Here is a 20347-nt window from a genome sequence, read left to right as displayed (position 1 = left end):
CGAACATGGTGTTTAATGAGCATGCGCCAGAAATACTACGTCATGATGACGCACTACTTCACTAGAGTTTGAAAAATGCGCTGTTATGTTTCTGTAATGGCGGTGCATGAGGAAACTGAAGCTTCCCAAACAAAAGGAGCGCCACGTTTTGGCTGTTTGCAGATGAGATGTTATACTGCAAATAATCAGTCAAGTAAGTATATCTTGATGCTTTCTTTATTGAAATTTTTTTCACCGCAGTTGATATTGCGATTAAGAGTGCTTTTTAATCGCAGATAGTAAAGTTATACGCAATAGATTCGGGAGGTAAATTAATCATGTTTCCACTAATTTATCTATGATTGCATTCTAATAATGTCTTACATCGTAATGTGCTCGCGTGTGTGGGCGTGTTCGAGGAATTTGTCTACTGAAATGTGTTTTTTATATATATATATATATATTCATTTATTTATTTTAAACCGACTTTTAAAAATAATTTTAAACAAACTTAATGACTTAAAGTTAAATTTGCATGCTGAATGCTGATCCAATTGTAACTCTCGAAGTCATTTATATTAATTAATCTTAACCACCATAACGTTACATATTTAATATATCACCCACCTCTAGAAATAATGCTTGTAATGTATTTAATTTCGTTTTGCATTTGAAGAGTGAGTTGTTCATTTACTATTTGTTTTGGAATATGTAATATTTTTGTGCTTATCTGGATTAAACATTCATTTTGCAGGATCAGTTCACATTTGTTATTGGAGATACAGGGCAAGCGGTGTGGAATCACAGACCTGTATTGATGAGGTGATGTTACAAGAGTTATTATGAATTTTTGCCCAGCCAGCACACCTCTATCAAGCTAAAAGACTGCTATCAAGTCACCAAGTATCCCTATAGCTTTTAATGCTTTGTATCTTTTCCATTTGCAAGTTATAGATTCCCACCTGTGCATTTACATATGCCCCTATAATCATCATATATTTTACAGGTAACAAACCAAATGAAGAAGGCTGCCGCATTACTGTGTCAACCGTGGTAAATACAGGAACATCCTTCATGAAGATACGTGCGCAAGCTTAAAATTCAAGATTACCTTTCTCAATTTGCATGGGTCTTGGGTTTGCATGGGTCATTAACCTATATGTGTGTAATTGATAAAGTTATGTTTAAAATCCTTGTAAAGTAGCAAAATAAATGTTCTCTATTTTTAATAACTTTAAGCCCAGTGTCAGTGAAGATGGCGTGGTCAGTGCAATCATGGTGTTTGTGGGAAATAGAGGAACCTTGCCCAGCTTTCTACTACGGTGTGACCCTGATGAGGTAATTCATCACATCACACATTCATCCACAGTTAGCAGTCAAAAGTTTACGTACACCTTGCAGAATAAACTGCTTCACCAGGGTAGTACTAAATAAAAAGACAACATAGACATTTTTGTGTTCCCTCTTATTGCTAAAATAAAGACTAAAATACTGCAAGGTGTATATAAACTTTAACGGGAAAATATCTATCACTTTCATTCATTTGAGCCAAATATAATAATGGACTGGATCTGTTTTATAAACAAATGTTTTCCTTCACTTTTTTTTTTCTCAAGGTATTTTTTTCTGACTTTCCTGCCTCTTTGGAACAAATCCATTCACATTTACTTTGGAGAGCACCGGGACATTGACATAAACAGCACTTTCCAACTACTTCAAAACATTTGGTGACAAATGATTTTGGTTTTCTTGTTTTTGTGCCTTTAGATTTCTTCAGTTTTTGTTTTGTTTTTTTGTTTTTAGACAACCTTATATTCACTGTAATGCTGGAGTAAGCATTTTGTCCTGTTTAATGTTGGTGCTATAAAAAAAGGTTTAAGAGCTAAAATTAACAAGGTTCGGTAACACTTTAATTAGGTCTCATTTGTTAATATTAGTTTATGTATTAGCCAACATGATCTAAAAATGAGCATATTTTTACAGTATTTATGAATCTTTGTTAATATTAGTTAATTAAAATATAGTTTGTTAAAGTTAGTTAATACAATTTATAGTCATTGTTCATGCGAGTTCACAGTGCATTATAATTTTAATACACAACTTTTGAATATAATAATGGATTATTAAATTTTTAAATTAACATTAACTAAGACTAATAAATGCTTAAAGTATTATTCATTCTTAGTTCATGTTAACTGAAGGAGTAAACTAATAATACCTTTTTGTAAAGCATTACCCGTTTGAATCTTAGTGTTCACATTTTGCAGTAGAACGTCACATCACATTTTGTTTGTATTAATTCATAGGTTGTGTGTTTGTTGTACTGTGTGTTTGCTTCTAAAATGATGTTTGTACTGGTAATCCCTAGGTTATGGGGACCAAATTACCCCAAAAGTATAGTAATACCAGTAAATTACATGGAAACAATCTTATAAATCATACAGAATGATGTTTCTGAAAATGTAAAAACACAAAAATGTTTTCTGTGATGATAGGTTTAGGTACCTTTGTATGAGGGAGAACATGATTGTGCATATAAGCATCATTGCCCTCCAGACTCTTTCTAAATGAGAGTTAAAGGGATAGTTCACTTTAAAATGATAATTCTGTCATCATATACTCACCCTCAACTTACACTTAAGTGATCTTATGAATCACTGACAACTCTTAAATAACTGGTTTGTAAATAATGCTATACTTCATTTAGAAATTATTAATTGATCATTAACAAAGTATGAAAATATAATTATTAAACACATTATAGATATGCTTATAAATCAAGAAAAAGCATGTATAGCTGTATTTTTAAACTTCTTATTAATGTCTATTAATGCTTTATAAATGATGAATTAACTGTTAACTCATGCTTAACTAATGAATAATAGTGTGCAGTTATTATAAAGTGTTACCTTTCTTTCTTCTGCTGAACACAAAGGAAGATATTTTGAAGAATGTCAGTAACCAAACAGTTAACTGGTCCCATTTACTTCCATAGTAGGAAACAAAATACCATGGAAGTCAATGGGACCAGTTAACTATTTGGTTACTGACATTTTTCAAAATATATTCATTGTGTTCAGCAGAAGAAAAATTCATACAGGTTTGAAACAACTTAAGGGTGAGTATATAATGACAGAATTTTCATTTTAAAGTGAACTATCCCTTTAAAGTGTTGTAACTGTTTATATATAGTGTTTCTTGGGTTTTTTCTTGTGCATCAACAGAAATGTTTTTATGTATTTATTTTAGAGATTGTTTTGTCAGTAAATGTGGAGGGTTTTAAATTGAATTTGTGTTGATTGTAGCTAGGTTATTAATACTTTTTTTGTTCAAATTTGAAATAATTTGCAACTTTATTTATTTATTTTTAATTACAAATGTATTTAATTATATAATAGTGTACATGTATATTACATTAAAGTATATTTTAGTTCACATTAATTGCTTGTCAGTATATTTGGAAGTACACTTTACCATATTTCAAAGTTCATATACAAATGTATTAAAATCCCACTTAATTTGTTCCAAAAAAACACTCTTAATATCAACTAATAGCATTTAATTTGAGCTTAATCTGTGATACATTTGAAATCAATTACATATAATATGCGATAAGTTTGTCGAAAACATTACACTTAATTCACATTTAAGTGTATTGTTAACTGACATTAAAGTACATTTTAGTTTACATGAATTGCTTGTCAGTGCATTGAGCAGTGCACTTTAAATACATTTTAAATAGACTAGAAGCAATTATGAAAGTAAATATAAAGTTGTATTAAAGTCCCACTTAAGTGGTACCAAAAAATCACTCTTAATGACAACTTATTGCATTTTATTTGAACTTAATATGTGATATATTTGAAAACAATTACACTTAATGTGCATTCAGTGTGGCGAAAACATTGCATTTAATTCACACTTAAGTGTATTGTTAACTGACATTAGAGTATATTTTAAAACACATTACTTGCGTGTCATTATATTGTGTAGTGCACTTTAACTGTATTTTCTGGAAGCAATTGTGAAAGTATATATAAAGTTGTATTAAAGTACCAATTAAGTTGTTTTAAAAAAATCACTCTTAATGGCAACTTATTACATTTTATTTTAACTTAATATATGATACATTTGAACTTAATTACACTTAATGTGCATGAAGTGAGTTGAAAACATTGCATTTAATTCACACTTAAGTGTATTGTTAACTGACATTAAAGTATATTTTTAATCACATTAATTGCGTGTCATTATATTGTGTAGTGCACTTTAACTATAATTTAAATACACTAGAAGCAATTATGAAAGTATATATAAAGTTGTATTAAAGTACCAATTAAGTTGTTCCAAAAAATCACTCTTAATTGCAACTTATTACACTTTATTTCAACTTAATATGTGATATATTTGAAATAAATTACACTTAATGTGCATTCAGTGCCCCGAAAACATTGCATTTAAGTCACACTTAAGTGTATACATTTAAAGTGTATTATTTTTGTAATAAGTACACTTTAGAAAAGTACACTAAAGTGCACTTTTTTTTCACAAGGGAAGATACAGAACAATCAATCATGGCTCATGTAATCGATCAATCAGTGTTTCAATCGGAGAAAGACGTCAATAAAACAGCTTGAGAACACTGTCACATAACTTCACATTTACCTCAGAAAAGCCATTCAGTGACCATAAACTCGATAGTTAGCTAGAACAATGAAAGCAGCATTTACATATTCATTATATACCGTTCTTCAACATTTCATGTATGTTTAAATAAATTCATCAAATTTGTATGACTGCCACCAATGAATGTTATTTGCCTATTCAAAATGTAGAAGGATCTACGAAGGAGAGGCTAAACCTGTGTCTCTTTCCCATTTCTTCCAGAGACCGACTAGGGCTCCCAACCACGTTGAAGAATATCAGCCAAGATCACCATCACAGAGAAAGACGCGCACCAGAGCACAGAAGCACGGAAGAGGAAAACGCACAGCTAAACTCATCACATTTGAGTATCGTCTAAATAAAAGCCCCCACTGGGGTAATTAAGCACTGCAGGTCTCTTGTCTGTGCCTTAATTTTTCCACCCCGCCACAAATGATAAACTTAGAATTCTAACTTTATTTTTATAAAAAACTGTTAAAGCAGCACTAGGTTACTTTTCAACCTTCATAATATATTTCCAAGTCTCTTGTGATGGTACATCGACTTGCAATATGTTGAATGACACGTCTGCCATAGCCTGACGGGGTCTGTAGCATTTTTAATCGTACTTTTAAACTTCGGGTTTCGGGTAGTAACCGGCGAACAAAGAGAACTACAAAATTCGACTGCTTTACGGCATATACGTCACTTCCACCACCACCCCCACTTCCTTAAAATCGGACGTGCGAGCCAAATGTTATAGTCATGACCGAAGCAGCACAGAAAAACAAGAAAGCAAAGGTTTTATCGGAGCAAAGCAAAAAGAGAAAAAGAGAAAGTGATCGCGTTAAAGGCAGAACGAGGATCAACATTGGGCCAGCCTTTTCTCGCTGGCGTGAGCTGAAGGAGGAGGAGGGGTGCCCGACCGATGCGGACTTGGCAAAAAAAATAAAAATCAAATGAAAGCCTGTGTCTAAACGGCGTGCACAAGTTTGGTAGGGGCTACATTCTTGCAAGCAAATATATAAGATGTACAAAATCATATTTTAGGATACCTAACATGTCTGTGATATTTGTTTATTTGTCTTGCCTCAAGATATAATGCAAATCGATTTTTTAAAATCGTAAAATTTGCAGATTCATTTATGGTAGCTTGATATAATATTGACGATATATGGTTATTATCAACCACTCAAACATTGCATTGAAGTATCATATAGATTCAGTAAAACGGTAACCAATAGACTAGGCTACTATAATGACGCTGGCTTTTAAACGTGATCATCGCGATCATTTGTCGTTAGAAAAAAAGAAAACCCATGAAATTATATTCATATGACATGCTGAAATATATGCCACTGTACCTGGGATGAAGACATTTCACACGCGACGCAAGCAGAACACCTGCATGTGACCTCCTCCTACAGTGTTCAGGGCTATCATGGTTGTCAACAATTGCACGTGCATGTAGGATGACAGAGTTTACGACAGTAGTAGAGGTCTAGAGGACAATACTGTTTCCCAACTGTAGGGGGACCCCACCCCGAGAGCAAAAGTTCCCTGGTGTTACTTTAAGTGTTTGTACAGAAATCAGTTCATTTTAACCTTAAATATCATAGTAATGTAGTTCCAACTGACTCCCTGTATAGTTCACAATTTTCCATGAACTGTACCTGATATATATAAAAATGAATCGATATCTATTTGAATTGAATCGGAATTTAATTGTGAATTGAAATCAAACTGAATAGTGTAATTGGTGCCAATAATAAATGTTATTATTATTGTTATTAATAACAATAATAAGTTATTAATAGCAAAGTTATTAATAACAGGAAAAGTTATGAATAGCACCATCACCATTAGTACTATTACCAAAGAGCAAAAGTTATTAATAACAATAATAAATGTTAAGCACCAGTGCTACATCTATCCAGTTCTGAGGAGCTCAATGTTGTCATTATCGAGACAGAAGATACTGAAGTCTCGTCACTTTAGTCTCCTGCATGTGAGGAGCACATGGAGGTTGTCACTTGCGCCGTAGCCAAGTTAAATATCGATTGGCCGGGCGAGAAACATGAGCTTTGACAGAAAAGTATATTAGACGAACGTTTTATGCCATCTCGTGAGCAACCTCTGCGTCTGGGCTTGCCGTCCTTTCCCTTTCCTTTCGTGGAAGAGACCATATTTTTAGTTCTCGTAACAGCACGGTTATGGGCCGATGCCCAGAGCTGAAGAGATGCTTGCAAGCTATCTCTTCCCTGAGTCAGTATCGTCCCTTAAAGCCCAGACATTACCCATCAAGCCTTTAAGAACTACATCTTCGCTGGTGGGTAAAGCTTATTCGGCGGCAGGTCAGGCACACTATATCTATCTTGCAGGCATAGCAGGGTGACCTGCTTAAAGACCTGGGTGACAGCGAGGAGGTCAGCGCTGACGTAATCAGTTAGACGGACAAGTCATTGGTCTGTTCTATGTGTCTATGTGTCTCGGGGCGCAGCGGTTCCCAGCGAGAGTTTATCCGATCATCTGCCCGGATACGTAGCGGTGTCGGGTTGTTCGCTCCCTCCGAGGATGGCTCTAGAGGAGTCAGGTCAGCTGTTCCCGGCCGGTTCTCCACTTCAGGGTGCTGCACTTGCTGATCAAGCCACACCAGAGGAGACTGGTTCCCTTAGTAGTTTTTTTAGCAGAGTGGACACTACTGCCAAATATATCTCAATGGGTCCTGCAGACGGTCGAAAAAGGCTAAACCATTCAGTCCAAGTCTCGGGGTCCTTCCCACAGTGGTGGACCCTGAGCAAGCTCTGGTGATGGAACAAGAATAAAAGCTCTGCAAAAGGAGGCTATAGAACAGGTTCCTCCTCCCACCAGGGTTTTACAGCCGGTACTTTATTGTTCCTGAAAAAGGATGGGGGCTTTCGTCTAATTTTAGATCTATGTCAACTAAACCGCTCTGTAGTGAAGCTCAAGTTCAAAATGCTTACTCTGAAGCAAATCGTGTCTCAAAACATGTCCGCGGACTGGTTTGTCACAATAGATCTCAAGGACGCATACTTCCACGAATCCATTCTCCCACAACACAGGAAGTTTCTAAGGTTCGCTTTTGGGGGCGAAGAGTACAAATATCGGATTCTCCCTTTCGGCCTAGCTTTATCCCCACTTAGCTTTATCACCCCCTCTGCGACTCCAGAACATCCGCATACTAAACTATATAGATGATTGGCTAATTCTAGCTCAATCGGAGCATCTGGCGGTTTGACCTTGAAATGCCGTTCTCGCTCACATGAGAAAGTTGGGGTTGAGGCTGAATGCCAAAAAGAGTGTGCTTTCTCCAGATCAGAGGACCACTTTTTTAGGCATGATATGGGATTCGACGATGATGCAGGCACGTCTGTCTCCTGCTCGTATTGCTTAGATTCTCTCAGTCCTGAGTGAGCAAAAGCTATGCCAGTCACTCATTGTCAAACAGTTTCAGAGGCTGTTGGGTCTGATGGCAGCTGCGTCCAACATAATACCTTTTGGCCTCCTGTACATGAGACCCTGCAGTGGTGGCTCAAAACCAAGGGGTTTTCCCACAGGGGAAATCTGCTCCGCATGATCAAGGTCAAGCGGTGATGCCTTCGTGCCTTAGTTATGTGGAAAAATCCTTGGTTTCTTTCCCAAGGACCTGTGCTGGGGGCACCATGTCGTCACGTCATGCTAACGATGGATGCATCCCTCATGAGTGGTCACTCGGCTTAAGGTCTGTGGCGGGACCATCATCTCTTGTGGCACATAAATTGCCTGGAAATGCTGGTTCATTATACAAGCTGGCTCACCATATCCTCCTATGAGCCCAAGGGAAGTGGCGGAAGTAGATCTATTCACAACTCAAGAGGGGACACACTGTCCACTGTGGTTCTCCCTCACTCAGCCAGCTACTCTTGTTCTGGATGCTATGGTAGAGACAAGGCCCGAGGCTATACGCCTGTACGCCTTTCCCCCGATCGCTCTGCTCCCGGGAGTTCTGGAGAGAGTTCGCCGGGACGGGGTCCGTCTGCTATTGGTAGCCCAGTTCTGGCCGGCCCGAATATGGTTCTCGGACCTTGTGTCTCTCCTCGACGGCTCTCCTCTGGAGATTCCACTCAGGGGGGACCTTCTTTCTCAGGCGAAGGGGTCGATCCTTCACCCCCGACCAGAGTTATGGAAATGAATCGGTTACCTAACGTAACCTCGGTTCTCTCTAGAAGAGGGAACGAGTATTGCGTAAGCTAGCTTACGCTGCGGGAAAGATTCATCTTTGCTGAGATATTGAAGCCAAAAAATTATTTCATAATTTGTATCCATTGACAACGCAGTTCCTCTGCGGCAGACCTAGAGCAGGCTAGCTAGCAGCTCATTGGTTCGCTCAGAGAGAACTGCTTAAGCCTATGGGAGAGCGGGGCTGAACCCGCTTCCAATGAGAGGCGCCCGCGCGCTCATTGCATCATGGCCCGCCAGAATGGGCGTGGCTATGGTGTATATAACAGTCTCTCCCAGGCTTATATGTTGATTTATTTCAGCGTGAAGCGAAACGCTAGTAGCGCAAGCACGGCCGGGAACGCAATACTCGTTCCCTCTTCTAGAGAGAACCGAGGTTACGTTAGGTAACCGATTCGTTCTCTTACGAGAGGTTCTCTCGTATTGCGTAAGCTAGCTTACGCTGCGGGAACACCTGGTCAACGCCGTGCGCGCTATGAATCCACTCATGAATCCCAGGGTGATACCGGGGGATTTTTAACGTGGAGTGAATGTATTATGAGGCCGGCAGAGCGGGCACATGAAGTGTATACATAAGCATGTATGATGAAGTGTATAAGCATTTAAGGAGAGCACAAGGGGCGAACCGGTTGTGTGAGGGACTCCCAGTAATGCAGCTTCTTAGGGAGCTGGTCGTTAGACAGCTAGTAATTTTGCCTGCAAGGCGGGAACTTCCAAGTTGTAAAATCTGACAAAAGTGGACGGGGAGGCCCATCCCACGGCCACACAAATGTCATGAATGGAAATTCCACAGGACCATGCCCACGATGAGGCCATGCCTCTAGTGGAGTGCGCCCTGATGCCCAGAGGGCAGGGCAGGCATTTAGATGCGTAAGCAGAGGCGATAGCGTCTACTATCCATCTAGACAGTGTCTGTTTAGAGGCGGCCAGACCTTTGGTGCGCCCCCCAAACGACACGAAAAGCTGCTCAGCGCGTCTGAACGCGGCAGCGCGCGTAGTGTACAATCTCAGAGCCCGCACCGGGCAGAGGAGATTGGCGTCGCGCTCACTATCGGATGAAGGCAGAGCCGATAGGGAAATAATCTGAGCCCTGAACGGGGTACCAATCGCCTTCGGGACATAGCCATGTCTAGGTTTGAGAATGACAACAGAGTCATTCGGTCCAAACTCGAGACACGCGGCGCTGGATGAGAGCGCGTGAAGATCCCCCACGCGTTTTACTGAGGACAGAGCCGTCAGAAAAACGGTTTTGAGCGAGAGGTATTTTAGGTCCACAGACTCGAGCGGTTCGAACGGGGGTGCTTTCATAGCTTCGAGAACTATAGAAAGATCCCAGATAGGAACCGAGGGGGGGCGCGGAGGGTTCATCCTCTTAGCTCCCCTGAGGAAGCGGATGACTAACTCGTCTTTGCCCAGGGACTGAGCGCGTCGGGGTTCAGAGAACGCCGCGACGGCTGCCACGTAAACCTTGAGAGTGGAGGGGGACCTGCCCTTGTCCAGCATCTCTTGAAGGAAAACAAGCAAAGACGGCACCTCGCATGACCGTGGGTCCAGATGTTTGTCGGTGCACCATTTTGAGAACACAGACCATTTAGACGCATAGAGCCTTCTCGTGGAAGGTGCTCTAGCCTGTATGATAGTGTTTCTTACTCCTTCTGGCAAATCGACGAATAGTCGTTGATCACCCATGCATGTAGCGCCCAGCGCCGTGGATGGGGGTGCCAGATCGTGCCGCGAGCTTGAGAGAGGAGATCTGCTCTGACTGGGATGGGCCACGGGGCTGTCTGTGACAGCTGAGTGAGCTCCGGAACCCAATACTGACTCTCCCAACGCGGGGCTATGAGGAGCACCGAGTGGCGTGTGTCCCTGATCCTCTGAATTACCTGTGGTAGCAGAGCGATCGGAGGGAATGCATAGAGCGGGCGGCGAGGCCATTCCTGGGCTAGCGCGTCCTCGCTCCTTGAGAAAAATATTGGGCAGTGAGCGTTCTCTTCTGACGCGAAGAGGTCCACCTCTGCTCTGCCGAATAGCCGCCACAGTATTTGGACCGTTTGTGTGTTCAGGGACCATTCTCCTGAGGAGATGAGGTTCCTGGACAGTATGTCTGGACCGTCGTTCAGATGGCCCGGCACATGCGTCGCTCTGAGCGAGAGCAGGCGGCTCTGAGACCAAACTAAAATGCGGTGTGTCAGTAGGAAGAGATTCCTGGACCTGACACCGCCCTGACGGTTGAGATAGGAGACCACAGCCATGTTGTCCGAACGGATCAGGACGTGGTGTCCCCGAATGAGCGGGAGGAAGCGCGAAAGCGCGTTCTCGACCGCAAGCATTTCCAGACAGTTTATGTGTAAGGGGCTTTCCTGTGTCGACCAATGGCCGAAGGCCGGTGAGCCCTCGCAGACTGCACCCCAACCCGTGTTGGATGCATCTGTCGAGATGACGTTTCGGCGGGAAAAGGTCCCCATCGTGACGCCCTGTCGAAACCATTCTGCTACTGTCCATGGCTGCAGCGCCGTGAGACATGTCTGCGTAACTCTGATCAGCTGGCGGCCCGTGTTCCACGCGCGGTGGGGTACACGGCTGTTTAACCAAAGCTGAAGCGGACGCATGTGCAGAAGGCCCAGCTGAAGCACAGCGGAGGCTGAGGCCATGTAACCCAGCATCCTCTGAAAAGTTTTCAGAGGTGAGCGGGTGCCCATCTGAAACGAGGCGGCCAGTCGCTGTACACTGCGCGCGCGCGCTGTGTAGACAGGCGAGCCGTCATCGTGACCGAGTTCAAATCTATTCCTAGAAAGGAAATCGATTGACTGGGTTGAAGGGAGCTCTTTGTCCAGTTGACAGAGAGGCCCAGCGTTTTCAGATGGTCGAGGAGAACTGCGCGGTGCGACAGAAGCTCCGTCTGGGATTGGGCCAAAATCAGCCAGTCGTCCAGATAATTCAATATGCGCAGCCCCTGGCTCCGCAGGGGGGCGAGCGCCGTATCCATGCACTTCGTAAATGTGCGGGGCGCCAGGGATAAGCCGAACGGGAGAACGGCGTATTGATAAACATGACCCTCGAAGGCGAAACGTAAGAATGGCCTGTGACGGGGATTTATCTGGATCTGAAAATAGGCGTCTTTCAGGTCTAGAGAGATGAACCAGTCCCCCTGGCGCACCTGCGCGAGGAGTTTCCTGGTAGTGAGCATCTTGAACGGTCTCTTCATGAGCACTTTGTTCAAAGACCTGAGATCTAAAATCGGTCTGTGGCCGCCGTCTTTCTTGGGAACCATAAATTAAGGGCCGTAAAACCCCGACTCGGTCATAGATGGTGGGACTCTCTCTATGGCGCCCTTTTGCAACAGCGTCGCAATTTCTGAGCGGAGCGTGCCGGCGGCCAGCGGGCTGACAGTAGATTCGAGCCGCGCGCGCGCACGAGGCGGGCGGCGGCGAAACTGTACGGCGCGCTCAGAATCTCCCATGTCGGCGAGCGTGAGCCATAAGTGTCTCTCGGCAACACAAAGGCTGGCCATGCATCTCCCCAGAGCTTGTGCGGCGGCTTTAGTGGCGCGAAGGGCGAGGTCCGTAGCACTTCTCAGATCCGTGACAGCGGGGGAGGGGTTTCTACCGCCTTCGGCCCACTCACGGAGAATATCGCTCTGTAATACTTGGAGGACAGACATAGAATGTAGCGCTGCGGCGGCCTGACCGGCGGCGGCGTAGGCGCGAGCATGAAAGCTCGAGGTCGCTCTGCAAGCTTTCGAAGGAAGCGTGGGGGAAGAGCGCCATCTAGCAGAGGGCGGGCAGAGGTGTGCGGCGACCAAGTCCTCGACGGGCGGCATGGCTGAGTAACCTTTTTCGGCGGCTCCGTCCACCGAGCGCAGCGAGGCGGATATATCAGAGCGGTTTCTAGCCGAGAGCGGGGCATTCCAGGACTTCGTCAGCTCAGCGTGAAGTTCAGGCAGGAATGGGGCGGCCCGGTTGCACGCGGGGGTCGAGCGCCGATGAAAAAAGCTGCCGTCCATCCGGTTCGGGGCCTGCTCGGGTGGAGGAGACCACTCCAGACCGAGGCGTTCGACGGCCTGTGAGAGGAGGCGCATTAGTTCCTCCTCTATCCCGGCGCGGATCCCCGCCGACTCTCTCGTGGAACCGAGAGATGACCAATCTTCACTGTCTGATGCGAGCAGTGAACAGGAGTCCTTCTCCTCCGCGGCGTCATCGGAAACGACAGAGCGGCCACTCGGCGGCAACTGTATGTCCGGCAGGGGCGGGGAGGGAGAGCGGGAAGCGGGAGGCGGCGGCGGAGGCCCGCATGGTTCCGCTGGGGGCTCCGGCGGCCTCTGGGAGCGGCGTTTCTTCTTACGCGGCGAAGAGGGAGGCGGCGCGGGAGCGGATTTTGCTGCCAGAAGTCGTGCCCGCAGGGACGACAACGGCAGGCTCTCACAGAAGTCGCATCCTCCATCCGCGAGGGCGAGTTCTGCGTGCTCGAGTCCCAGGCAGAGAGCGCAGATGACATGGCGGTCTCCGTCCTCGAGACGAGCGCGGCAAGAGCCGCAGGAAAAACGAGACATCTTTAAAAAGACGCTCGGCTCTTTTAGATATAAATAGAGAAAAGAGAAGGATACAGTCGTCGGATGGCGCTAGCTTGCAGGGCGGCTGAAGGTGGCGAAGACGGCCGGCTTCTTCAGGGTCCGGGAGCTCGCTAGAGTGATGCCTTCTCGACGGCGACGGCTTTTCTCAGGACAGCAGAAGCGTGCAGCTTGCTGAAGATGAAATGAATCAACATATAAGCCTGGGAGAGACTGTTATATACACCATAGCCACGCCCATTCTGGCGGGCCATGACGCAATGAGCGCGCGGGCGCCTCTCATTGGAAGCGGGTTCAGCCCCGCTCTCCCATAGGCTTAAGCAGTTCTCTCTGAGCGAACCAATGAGCTGCTAGCTAGCCTGCTCTAGGTCTGCCGCAGAGGAACTGCGTTGTCAATGGATACAAATTATGAAATAATTTTTTGGCTTCAATATCTCAGCAAAGATGAATCTTTCCCGCAGCGTAAGCTAGCTTACGCAATACGAGAGAACCTCTCGTAAGAGAACTGTGGGCTTGGCCTCTGAGGGGCCCCAACTCATAAGATCAGGAGCCGGTTGCATAAACTACCAAGACTAGTTTTAAAAGTTAGTCGTCACATTTTTTTCTTTAAGACTGTTCATAACTGTTTAAAGTCAGTTATATTAAAAAATGTAGATTGATCTAATTTGATACTAAAAAGTAAGACTGCCCAGTGGTTGCAGTGTGATTCTCCGCAGATCAATCCCCCTCCACTTTTAAGGTGTATGTGGCAGCCTTAGCTGCTTACCACACTCCTTTGGGTGGTGTGTCTTTGGGGAGACACCCTCTAATAACCCCTTTCCTCCAGGGCACCTTGAGGCTTAGGCCAGCAGTTTGCACGAGAGTACCGGCTTGGGATTTGGCTGTTGTGTTAGAAGGCAGACTGATCTTATGAAATGGCGTATGTATGACACGCCAATTCGTATTTCCATTTTTGGCGTGCTATCAACACGCATAATCGCTTTTCAGCGTGTTTATCAACGCCGTTGACTTAACGGTATATTACTGTATATGTAAATATATGACCTACCCCAACCCCGTCCCTAAACCTACCCATCACTGGGGTTAATACCATTTATGAGTCGTCCCCTACCATCCTAGGAAATAAAATATCGCTCCCCAGATGTAGATCTACATTTTGCTTCGTTTCGCTCGGACGTTTAACGGCGTGTACATACACGCGGAATCACTCGGACATTTAACGGCGTAGACATACACGCAAAAGATGACGGTTCGTTTCGGCGTGCACATACACGCGGATAGCTCAAAATGCGTATAGATAACACGCCACTTGACTTGAAAGTGGCGTGTATGTTTACGCAAAGTCATGATGTCATGTTGTAGAAGGCCTTTCCTTGGCTCTCTTCGAGCCAATTGAAGATGTTCCTGAGAAGTTTCTCACTCTAAAAACGATCTTCCTCCTCGCTATTTCCCTTTCAAAAGAATTGGAGACTTACAAGCCCTCTCGGTATCTCCCTCGTGTCTGGAATTTGCGCCTGGTATGGTAAAGGCTTGACTTCACCCTAAACCGGGTTATATTCTCAAGGTTACTACTACTATTTTAAGATCTATCTACTGCAGGCCTTCTGTCTTCCTCCCTTTTAGACGTCTGACCAAGATCAACTAAATCTGCTCTGCCCAGTTAGGGCCTTAGATGCTTATGTCCACAGAGCTGCCCTGTGGAGAAAGTCAGAGAAACTGTTCATATGTTTTGGATCACCTAGGAAAGGGAGCCCAGCATCTAAGCAAATGATGAGCAAGTTGGTGGTGGAGGCTAACAACCACCTTTGGCTGTTTGAGCCCACTCTACTCTCAGGAGTATGGCCACTGCTAAAGCTTTATTGTCAGGAGTTTCCATGGGTATAGCATTCCCACAGAGTTTTTTCTTGAAAGGGACCGTCTTGGTTACGTATGCAACCTTAGTTCGTTGAAGAAGGAACTAGACATTGTGTCAACCTGCCAAACTCGCTGCTTGCCTTTGACTGTCTTGTTTCAGCATATCAGAAGCTAACTTTGTTTGGTTTGGGTGTGCTTTATAGTTTTCTGGTCGATGACGTCACCCACCTATGAGTTCCCATACGCCATTGGACTGATTCCATACGTGCTTCACGACGCAATCACGCAGAGCCGTTCCCAAAGCGTTTCGACACAGCGTCTTGTTCCCTCTTCAGGGAGCTAAGGTTACATACGTAACCGAGATGTTATAAATTGAATTAATATGCTTTGGCATAAGCGCAAAACTGAGTGATAAATGTCTGTGGCAAAGTTTAATATGAAAATAAATGTAATTTTGTTATATTATGTGTATTTTATCTCATTTAACATCTGTTACATCTTGCACACTTTATACCAACATTAAAATGCGTACGAAACAAACCTGAGACTAATTAGAGACTAAATAAAAATGCTGGAACTTATGTTAAAACAAAGAAACCTAGTTCAGAGAAGAGGTGACGAGCAAAAAGAGAAAGAGTCTCTCAGAGTTGATGTTGACAACTACCAACATCAAACTTCTTTTCAGAGACAACTCAGAAAATGTTGAGGCTTTAATAAATCCTCCTGGTCTTATTGTCAAAAGTGCACATTATTACATAGAAAATAATTGAGTTGCCATTGGGATACATCAAGATGAATATCCCGTTTCACTTCACATACTTCACATTACACAAGTAAAATGGGTTTCATGTGTACTTTAACAAACATGTTGTCTATTTCACTGAGCATCAGACTGCATGCCATTACATCAGTCCTGTCATCAGTAAGATCGGATGTTGACCTCTGACACAGGTGTGACCCCTGATATCTCATTCATGTCATTACAGAGACCGAACCTCCGTTAGCCATTCCTGTACACTTGATCATTGCAATGAGGAAAGAGGTTTCTCAAGCCAGAGCTCATATTACAGATGCGATTCACTTTCTATCGGTCTCCTCGTGAGTCTCAGAGCGGTGTGGTGCAGAAGGTAGTTTATGGTTTGCCTGATCAATAAACACACACCTGTGACTGAACATCAGTGTTTAACGCACCAAACACACCATTCATACAGTGATCTTTGGGCAGTGACCTGCATGACAATCCTCGTGAAAAATAAGTGCAATTAATTTTATTGAATGTGCACTTTTAGTGTTCTTCTAATCTTTAAGGATATAACTCTAACTCTAAAACGGTGAACTGACAACTGAATTAAACTGCAGTGTGTTCGTGCCTTTTATGTCACATTTATTATAAACAACATTTATTAAAAACGCCAAGCCCATTTTGACAAAATGTTGAGTGTATTTGGCCATTTAATCTCAATAAGAGTACTATTAGTTTCTAGTGTTTTTAGGTCATATTTTACCTTTAACAAAAGTCGTGAGGGAAATCTTACCTGTAAATACATTTTGTACAGTGTACAAAACAATCGTCCAGACAAGATGATCACTACAAATATTATAGTAGTATTAATACTAAAGTCCTCTGATTTCATTTTCAATACAGTCACAAGACGGCACGTTGCATTTGAATGAATTTTTAAACCGCAGTGATACAAGAGACATAATAATGTTTTCATAATAATGTGTTGCTATTAACAACGGTCAAATAATTTAGTTTATGATTAAAAAAAGTGCATAGAACTGCTAATTTTATTTGTTGTTTGTGGATTTTCAAATATAAAACTTGTAAAAAAAATTGTTTCAGTGTGTGCATCAGTTAATTTTTTTTACATTTTCATCTCATTTTAACAAAACGTGATAATATTGATAAACGTGATAATTTTGGTCACTATAATCGTGATATGACTGATAATTTTCATACCGTTTCTTCTCAAAGCGAGTCATTTCACAGGGACTGGCACACAAAACACAAATCTGCCATTAGAAACGGCACATACCTCACAAAGCTTTCATTTGAATGGCATTATGAAGCTAAACTGGTGAATCTGTATGCCTCACGCAATCCCAACTGTTTCTAGAAAGATCCCACTAGAAATAAATCTGCTTAAATCAGCAGTGAAAACACGTTTGGATCAATGATCACAGAGGTAAATTAAACCACAGCAGTAAACAAAGACATATGATCTGCTGCCTGAGAACATTAATGCTTTCATAGTGATATAAAACAGAGCAAATGAGACAAAGACCATAGTAATCTCACATGTGTCTCTTCTATAGAGACTCAGAGATCTCAATCGTGTCTCAGCTGTGCTCAGCTGTGCTCAACGTCTGCTCTAAAAAGAGATTTTAATGTAAACTTCTGTTCAATTAATTTAAAACCAAATGATTCACAGCATAATAAGGTTTAGCTCAATAGTCCTACTGTGCATGAACAATTGAGGCCAAAAATGTATTTAAATTAAACAACTCCACAGGGAGAAAACCTCTGTATGTTAAGCATGAAACTACAAAGCGGCACCAAATGTGGAAATATTTCAGACTTATAGGCATCGGTTAGCTTTCTAACTCGACAACAGCATCATCATCAGAGCGTGCGATTAACTAACACACTCAAGCACAGCAGGCTGAGACTAAAGTACGTGCTAAAAATGTTGTGTGAACAGTGATCTGCAATGTTTCTAAAACATTCAAATGTCCAGTTTACTTGTGATCAGAACATTATGATAATGTTAGTACAATATTCTTCTATGCTTATTTTTACTCAGAATATAACATCCTTTGAACGTTTATTTGCAATATTCCAAGAAAATTAACATTAACATTCATTACGTACAAATGACATTACAGGGATGTTCTGAAAATGCCGTTTCCTCTGAGAACGTAATGACATCAAGGGTTCAAGGGTCAAGGGTCTTTTATTGTCATACACATTTTTACATAAGGGAACGAAACTAAGTACTAAGGTCCCGGTCAAAACCCAAGATAAAAACATTAACCAATAAAAACTTTATAAACTAGGGTGTATGTCTAAGCAGCTTCGTCAATAAATAGCATAATAGCAATAAAAAAAAAACAGAATAGACAATGCAAGAATAAAAACAGTGCAATAATTAGTAATAAATTAGGATTAGGGCTGTCAAATGATTAATCGTGATTAATCACATCCAAAATAAAAGTTTGTGTTTACATAATATATGTGGGTGCACTGTGTATAATTATTTTATATATATAAATACACACACATGCTTGTATATATTTAAGAAATATTTCCATGTATATACTGTATATAGATTTATATATAATTTATATTATATATAAATATAAATAATTTATATATAAATAATATTTTTTTCTTAAATATACATGCATGTGTGTGTATTTATATATATACAAAATAATTATACACAGTGCACCCACATAAATTATGTAAACACAAACTTTTATTTTGGATGTGATTAATCACGATTAATCATTTGACAGCCCTAATTAGGATATATCAAGAACGTTTCTCTCAACATCATGACAACACATCTCAAATATGTCTATAAATGCTATAAATAAACTTTAGAAACTAGGGTGTATGTCTAAGCAGCTTCATCAATAAATAGCATAATAGCAATAAAAAAAAACAGAATAGACAATCCAAGAATAAAAACAGTGCAATAATTAGTAATAAATTAGGATATATCAAGAACGTTTCTCTCAACATCATGACAACACATCTCAAATATGTCTATAAATGCTATTTAAAGAAGGTTTTATCTTAACACGTACATAAGCACCAATGAAAGTGTGCTGGGGATCAACTGATTTTAAGGAAAATATCATGATAATCTCCTTTAAATGTCTGACCAACCTAAACTAACAAACAAGAACAAAATAACAAACTCATTTTCAGAAAGTGAGAAAAGCACTTACTTTGGAGCAACTGAGAGCTATAGTGGCATTTACATGAACATCCAGAGGCTGCAGGACTAAAAATAGAGCGGTTTGCACTTTTCCATGCGTTTTTCCCAATGGATTTCTCCTGAGAGAGGGACGCTGGGAAGACCCAGGGAACGCTGTCCGATCTGAGATCGAGAGGTCAAGCAGGAGTAACAGCTGTGTGTGTATCCGTCGGCAGGTGATGAGGGTGTGTTTCTCAGGAGAGAGTGTGTGTATCAGAAACACGACCGCATAATCCCTGCAAATCCAGCACAATCTGTGCCTCAAAAGTCCTTACGCCATACATATGAGCTCTCCGTTTGTGCTGTGGATGAGGGATATTCTCCATCATATGGAGTGTTTAGAAGGATCTGCTTCCCGGGGTTTGTGGAAGCTCATTTGAGCCCAGAAGATAATTGGCACAAACAAAGTTCAAAGTTTATCTGTAAAAGAAACATATTCTTTCTGTGTAATGTTCTGACTGAGCTCTGTGTGTGACACATTTGAACTTTCCGCTTAAAGGTACACTATGAATATTTTGTCCCTCTAGAGGTTAAAAAACAAAACTGCATGCATTTTGTGGAAGAACATTGTTGTGGTTGTGCTTCGGCACATTTATTCATTGTGTGTGGATGAATATGATTCTCCTGCTGCTCATAAAATATTCCCTACTAGAGAAATAACCAGTTTAGATGAAAGATCTCATCTCGGTTTTAATTATCTGCATACTGTTGGGTACCACACTTCCAAGTAAATACAATACTTTTTTAAGGTTTACTTAAGCTTATTTATTTTAACTATTATGTTTCAATAAATAATGTTTCAATAAATAAGTCAAGTCAAGTCATCCTCATATATATAGCGCTTTTAACAATGTAGATTGTTTCAAATCAGCTTTACAGAGATAAACATATAATTTAAGGTAACAGAGATTGGTTTGGTTTTATAGCGGTTCTTGAATAATGTTATTTTCCAGCTAAAATAGTTCCAGTTCACAAATAAGCTAGACCCTCAAACCAACCCACCGGCCCACCTCAACTTTTCGATTTGATAATCCAGCCCCTGAATGTGGTTAGTTGAATAGCCCTGTTTTAGAGG

General features: G+C 41.9%; 1 protein-coding gene and 1 long non-coding RNA gene across 3 annotated transcripts in view; one reads left to right on the top strand and one right to left on the bottom strand.

Annotated features, from left to right (window-relative positions):
- The window catches only part of atp2b2 (ATPase plasma membrane Ca2+ transporting 2), a 241837-nt gene that overhangs the window by 205144 nt on the left and 16346 nt on the right, over positions 1–20347 (bottom strand). The gene's annotated exons all lie outside the window — the stretch shown is intronic.
- Positions 148–1733, top strand: LOC130086286 (uncharacterized). Of its 2 annotated transcripts, XR_008807214.1 has the most exons (4): positions 148–193; positions 734–801; positions 1219–1317; positions 1596–1733. It is a non-coding gene; the product is annotated as an uncharacterized LOC130086286 (long non-coding RNA). The 2 variants fall into 2 exon arrangements; XR_008807215.1 differs by lacking the exons at positions 148–193; positions 734–801 and adding an exon at positions 872–1032.

Source organism: Rhinichthys klamathensis, unplaced genomic scaffold (assembly GCF_029890125.1).
Source record: "Rhinichthys klamathensis goyatoka isolate OS25496 unplaced genomic scaffold, OSU_Roscu_1.1 h1tg000095l_1, whole genome shotgun sequence".
Classification (NCBI taxonomy): domain Eukaryota; kingdom Metazoa; phylum Chordata; class Actinopteri; order Cypriniformes; family Leuciscidae; genus Rhinichthys; species Rhinichthys klamathensis.
This window is presented reverse-complemented; position numbering and strand designations above follow the sequence as displayed.